The 6,606-nt window shown below is 38.3% G+C and overlaps 1 non-coding gene across 1 annotated transcript; it reads right to left on the bottom strand.

The window, feature by feature from the left end:
• Window positions 1-6,297: 6,297 nt before the first annotated feature.
• Window positions 6,298-6,398, bottom strand: LOC112426606 (small nucleolar RNA U13). The gene has a single exon (XR_003017983.1). It is a non-coding gene; the product is annotated as a small nucleolar RNA U13 (small nucleolar RNA).
• Between the last annotated feature and the right edge of the window lie 208 nt (window positions 6,399-6,606).

The following is a 6,606-nucleotide window of genomic DNA, read 5'->3' as shown; positions in this document are numbered from 1 at the left end:
AGAACATTGTCTTCAGATAGCTAAACCAATGTTCTCACGATGTTGTGCGAAGTTGGAGTGGGTGGCAGGGCATTTGTCTGTGCAGCGCCAGGAACACAATGAGCCCAGCAGATTGCATCCTGATCTACACCCAAGTCTCACTGTGTTCAGCTCAATGATTTGTCTCAAAAACAGTGCTGTGACTACTATGGTATCAGTTTATAGCCAAAACAAATTTAAATAAAGATCAAAATGTGGTCAACTCTTTGAAGTTGAGAATACTATTTTACTCTCTAAGTAATTTCAAATTGTCCTTGTCCTTTCGTCATTCTATCTCTAGGTCTTTGCTGACTGAGTGTTCACTCTCTAAAATATCTTTCTTTCTGCTTCTGTACCTGGTGAATTCCTACTTATTTTTAAAATTAAACAATTCATCCATGAAACCCTCCATAATTTCCAGGCAGAGCTAATTCTCCATGGGTCTTGTGTTTCTGCCTGCCTTGTGAGTGAGGCACCGGCTGTCCTGTTGGTCCTTTCTTTTTAAGAATGTTTACATGGCAAATAGCTTTGGAAGATAGATGTAATGTTTCTCTCTGAAGGAAATGGCAGATTTCCTTACCGTATGGTATGAAAGATGCAGGCTCCCTAAGCTCAGGGACCCTCCACTGTGAAATACATCTACTGCTTGTCAAACATCTATCTAAAGTGCTCTTGTGGGAATGGTTGGGAAAAACGAACTGAAGCAAAGAGGATACTTAGGTTTGTGTCATGAGTAATAGAATTATTCGTCTTTGATGCTATAGTCTTGTGTCTTTTGCCAGCTTCTATGAAATTGTGTTAATTTGTTAGCCTGCTAAGAAAATAAAATTCCAAATCCTTCACAGTTCTTGATAAATGCTCCCCCTGTTGACTGCTTTTATGATAGTATTGTTCATCTTACTTGTTGAAATACTCAGTTTATATTGTGAGATCCTCAAGGGAAGTGGCTGTTTTATTCATCTTTATTCTTCCAACATCTAGTACATGATGAGCTCTCTCATTATATAATAGAAGGACTTCTGGGCCCAGCGCGGTGGCTCAGCCTGTAATCCCAGCACTTTGGGAGGCAGAGGCAGGCAGATCACTAGAGGCAGGGAGTTTGAGACCAGCCTGGCCAACACGGCGAAACTCCGTCTCTACTAAAAATACAAAAATTAGTTGGGCGTGGTGGCAGATGCCTGTAGTCCCAGCTACCTGGGAGGCTGAGGCAGGAGAATCGCTTGAACCCAGGAGGCAGAGGTTGCAGTGAGCTGAGATTGCGCCACTGCACACAAGCCTGGGCAACAGAGAGAGACTCCATCTCAAAAACACCGGGGGAGGAGGAAAGCTTCTGCTTAAGAACAAAGGAAGCTTCATAAGGCTGTTTGTTTCAAAGTTTAAAGTGACATACTAGTGAATGAGAAAACTGTCTGTTAGTGGTAGAAAGGGTTGATATGCTTTTGCTTGTATGTATACCTTGTGTGAATGTTTATAAATTTATAAATTTATAACTAGAGGAATTTGATTCACCTCAACTGACCAATGAATTGTGTTGAATTAAATTAAGTTATTATTTGCAATTTCTCCCTTTAAATGTACTTATTGGAAGTAAACTTCTTAGAATAGAGAAGACTAGGAGGAGTGAAAATGAGGGTGAAGTTACGAAAAAATCAGGAGCAATTTAAGGACACATATTTGGGGCTGGGAGAAACGTCCTTCAGAGAACAGGAAATGGATTGGTCCAAGGGAGCATTCTTACATCCAGCCAGCCCAACGTGCAGTCAGGATCTCCCCACTAATATTTTTCACCTAATTTTTACCCCTACTTATTTCCTAATGGTTATCACTTATCTCCCATGCCTTTTCTGATTCAGTACCATAAACAACAAGAACATATGACCCAGAATCAGAATCGGTACTTACCCCAACACACATCCATAATGAACATCTTAGCATTCTTTTCTGACAAAGCAGGAATCAGTGTATTAACTTAGTTCTCCAGCTACCCATACTCATCAAGAGGAGTTGATATATGCATTAAATCAATATGCCATTCCAGACAAATCCCTCAGAAATAATTCTGTGGAATGTGGTATACATAAATGATAAACCCACCCAGAAGGGTAACTCTGAACTAATGATAAACCTAGGCACCAGGCCCAGAAGAAGTGCAAAAAGTAATTTTCAGAATGAAGAATCAAACTCCCATGGAGATGAGCACCATATTCCATAAAAAGCACAGATACCCTTGACCACAGCAGCTCCATAGCTCTTTGACTCACTGTTGTCCTTTGCCCTGTCAGCTGCTTTTTCCTCAAAGAGAAAGGAGTGAGGTGAGGCAGGAGGATTTACTGTCCTGCCTGCTCACCATGTAACTAAGCCATAGTCCTTGAAACCCAACCATTTATTCTCTCTCAAGGGTTCTTTCCCCAGCGTAGAACTTATATCCCTAAGCTGTACCAACACTCCCAGCATAGCTCCAGCTCTGTGATTACCGTCTCTCACTGCGTGCCCCTCAAGTTTCCCCGCAACACTGGTACTTGGCCTGTTACAGGCCTACACAATCTAAGTCAATCTCTCTGTGCCTTCAGTAAGGCTAATCTGATTTAATTCATCCATGGTACTATACTTTTGCCATAGGGCCTCACTCTCCTCAGAGGTTACAAGAGTATTTTAGCAACAGTCTTCCAAATGAAAGGCCAGCAACTTTGTTGTCTGCTCAAAAGTGTGAGTCTTTGGGGACGGTTCAGTATAAGCAGGATTATCTCTGGATTGTGTAGAAGGTTCACTGAGTGAGGAGGAATAGTGGAACAAAGCATTTAAGAACTTTGGCTGTCCCATCAGATGGACTGCGTTCAAATCCTAGATATGCCACTTATTAACTGTGCGGACTTCAGCAAGTCATTTGGTTTCTCCCAGTTTCCTTTTCTATAAGGTCAAAATGAAAAGTACAGCAAATGAAGTCCTGCATTATACTTGGCATACTGCCTGGCACATAGTAAGTACTCAATAAATATTAACTTGTCTCATTACTTTTATTATTACTTATGTCACATCTCATTTCACATCACAGAAATAGCAACATATCTGACAGTATAACCTATCCAGATGGATCCTTTTCAGGAAGTCTCCTCCTTAACATTTCTACTGGTTGCTAGAAGGCAGAGATCTTGCCATTTTGTTTGTCCTTTCTTTTCCCATGGAATATCACAGTATAATTTTTTAGTAGAGCCTACAAAAATTGTGGATGATGAATGTGAGCTTTTTCTATATTGTTGGTTGGCCCAATGCTTTCTTTGAACTACTTGGGAAATCATACAGATACAAACACTTGAAGATTTAAAATTTGCTTCTCGAAGTTTTACTTGATCTGCTCAGACAGCTATGGTGCCAGATAAATGACTTTCGGACCAGGACCGTCTTTTTCTTTTATGACAGAGCTACCATCTTGACATCTGAATCTGAAATCCTAGTAGCTTTTACCTCTTTTTCTTCCCCTTTTGCTTTATTTCATTTTAGGAGTGACCTTTTTATTTGTAAAAGTATCCTTATAAAAGAAATAAATGTTCACTGTAAGAAAGCTAAAGCATTTAAAACATACAAAAGGTAAAAACAGACGTTCACTCTGCTCAACAATAATTCCACTTCCCCTGTATTTCCCTCTAGGCTTTTCTCTCTCTCTCTCTCTCTCTCTCTCTGTGTGTGTGTGTGTGTGTGTGTGTGTGTGTGTGTGTGTGTGTATGAAATCACATATAGAAGTGTTGGTATAACTAAACAGTAATTTACTTTTTCAAGATAATGGAGTAATATTCTAGATATTGTGGCAGACACTGCCAGTTGCCCACTCAATGTCTATTACCTTTTCTTAACTAACAGAAACTCCCATTTTGTTCAAAGCAGCCTTGTATCCAGTTCAAAAACTACTTTTCCTAACCTTACTGACAGCTAGGGATTGTCTTGTGACACAGTTCTAGCTAATGAAATGGAAGCGGAAATCTGCTGAAGATTTCTAAAGTTTTGCTCTCCTGAGGTAGGTGCCATCCCTGCCTCTTCATTTTTCCTTCTGCCTCCTACCTGAAAGGAAAATGAAAACCCAGAGCTGGAAACTCGTGACCACTTAGTGATGACCAAAGCTTCCTGTTAAGGAGCACAGAGAAGAAATATAGGAAGGAGCTGGGTCCCTGATGAAATTTGTGGTGCTTTACACTGAGTTCTCCCTGGGTTTCTGCCCTTTGATTCCTTGTTATAGAAGCAAAGTACGTCTTATTATGTATAGCAGGGCCACAGTTGGGTTACAGCTATGCAGAGACATTGATCCTTACAGCCCTCTGAGTTGAAATGTAAAAGAGAGGATGAGGGGGCCTGGGAAGAGAGGTCCTTGGTTGACTTCTTCAGTCCACAAATAGCCCTCCCCTCCCATACTTTATTAAAATAGAATTGTGTATGAGTATCTCGATGTAAAAAAGAAATTAAACCTGCCTGTGTAGATTTCTGTATTAGATTTGAATCAATCCTAATTGATACAGCTATTGGTCTTCATTTTCCTTTTTGTGCTACAGAGTATCTTAACTATCTATTCATTCATATATATAGCATCTTCTTTATATATCAATACAGTATTCTGTGCCATGGATCTACTATGGCATGGCATTCTCTACATGATAGTAGTTCATTTTCTTTTTTCTTTCATTCTCTCTTTTTTCTCCTCATTTCACCAATACCGCACTGAGTATTTCTATGAGTATTTGTGTACTTCTGTAATTTTCCCTTCAGAAAAAATTTACAAAACTGGAATTGCTTGGTGAAGAATATGTATCATTTAAGTGTTTAACTGCTCACAGATACTGACATCACCAAATTGCCTTTCAAACTGATACCAATATACATTTCCACCAATAGTAAACCTGCTTGTTTTCCCAACCCTACCCATTATGAGTTGCAATCCATCTTTTTATTCATTATCAGTCATATTTTTTCTGTTTTGCCCTCTTTGGTCTGAAGGTTGAAAGGAGAGAAAAAATAAAGATTGAGATACCTAAAATCTTCATCCTGTCATATGACTGTAATATGAGAAAAACACTAGAGGAATACTAACCATTAAGCTCTATCTCCTAAAGAGCTTATGTGGCACTGAAGTTTTCAGGGGAAACCTGGAAAAATGCATTTTATATTTCTGGGGGGAAAATTACCAAATGTAGTTTATTGCCAACACCATTTGGTGTTCCAGAGAAGTGGGCCTTTTCTTACAATGTTGTGGTTTATATCAATTGGTGTTAACATTTCATAGTAATTTAGCAATGAGAATTAAACATTTAGAAGTGCATCCATCTCTATTTCAATATTTTTAGAAAGCTGTAATAGTCATAAAACCAAATATTTATTTACAAGGGTGTTTGCTACAGCATTACTCAGAATAGAAAAAATAATCTAAAAATAAAATTTGAAACTACCAATAAGTACTTTATTAAATAGTTTATTTGATACCCACACATTTGATACCCATCGTATTATTTAGTAATTTAAAGAGTCATGTTTAAATGATAATTTTTGAGCAAGAAAATACTTCTGAAAGATTGTTAAGAGACAAAGGAGGATACACAAGAACATATATATATAATATGATACCCTTTTAATGGTATATATGGAAGATATTTACACCAAAATATTCACCGTGAGTATACAAGATATGACATGGCTTAGATATGTGACTCTGCCCAAATCTCATGTCAAATTGTAATCCCCAACATTGGAGGTAGGGCCTGGTGGGAAGTGGTTGGATCATGGGGGCAGTTTCTCATCAATGGTTTAGCTCCATCTCTCTTGGTGCTGTTCTCATGAGAGAGTTTTCATGAAATCTGGTTGGTTAAGTGTGTATGTGGCACCTCTGCACCTCTCTCTTGGTCCTGCCCTGGCTATGTAAGATGGGCCTGCTTCCTGTTTGCCTTCCTCCATTATTGTACGTTTCCTAAGGCCTCCCTAGAAGCCAAGCCGATGCCAGCATCATGCTTGTTGTACGGTCTGCAGAACTATGAGTCAATAAACCTGTTTCCTTACAAATTACCCAGTCTCAGGTATTTCTTTATAGTAATGCAACACACTAATACAAGATGGTTGAGATCGTGAATGAAATTTTATTGACTTCCTCTCCTCTTTTTTAGTAGTTTAAAGTTTTATACTTTAAATAATTATTCCTTATGCAATGAGACAAAGGATATATTAACGAAATAGCAAAAAGCTTAAAAATAGTAGTGATCTTCCTTTAAATTTCCTAGGGAAGATGGTGTGGCCTTTTTATTTTCACATCACACAGGTAACATGCCACAGTCATAACAATTTTTGAGGGAAGCATATCTCACACATGAGCCTAAAAACTCAGTCACACGTGTGAGATACAAAAGAATCAATGTGTTATTTTGAGAAATATAAGTAAGTTTGAGAAATACAAGTAAGTTTGAGAAAAAGCTGAAAGCCTAATAAATAAGTACTAAAGCCATGCTAATGAATAAAGAGACTCAACATGGAGAAAATGTCTACAAATTTAATGAAAATTCAATAAAATTTCAAACAAGTTTGTGTGTATGTGTATGTGTGTGTGAATGTGTACATGTA

The sequence above is a fragment of the Macaca nemestrina genome, chromosome 9, assembly GCF_043159975.1.
Source record: "Macaca nemestrina isolate mMacNem1 chromosome 9, mMacNem.hap1, whole genome shotgun sequence".
Lineage (NCBI taxonomy): Eukaryota > Metazoa > Chordata > Mammalia > Primates > Cercopithecidae > Macaca > Macaca nemestrina.
This window is presented reverse-complemented; position numbering and strand designations above follow the sequence as displayed.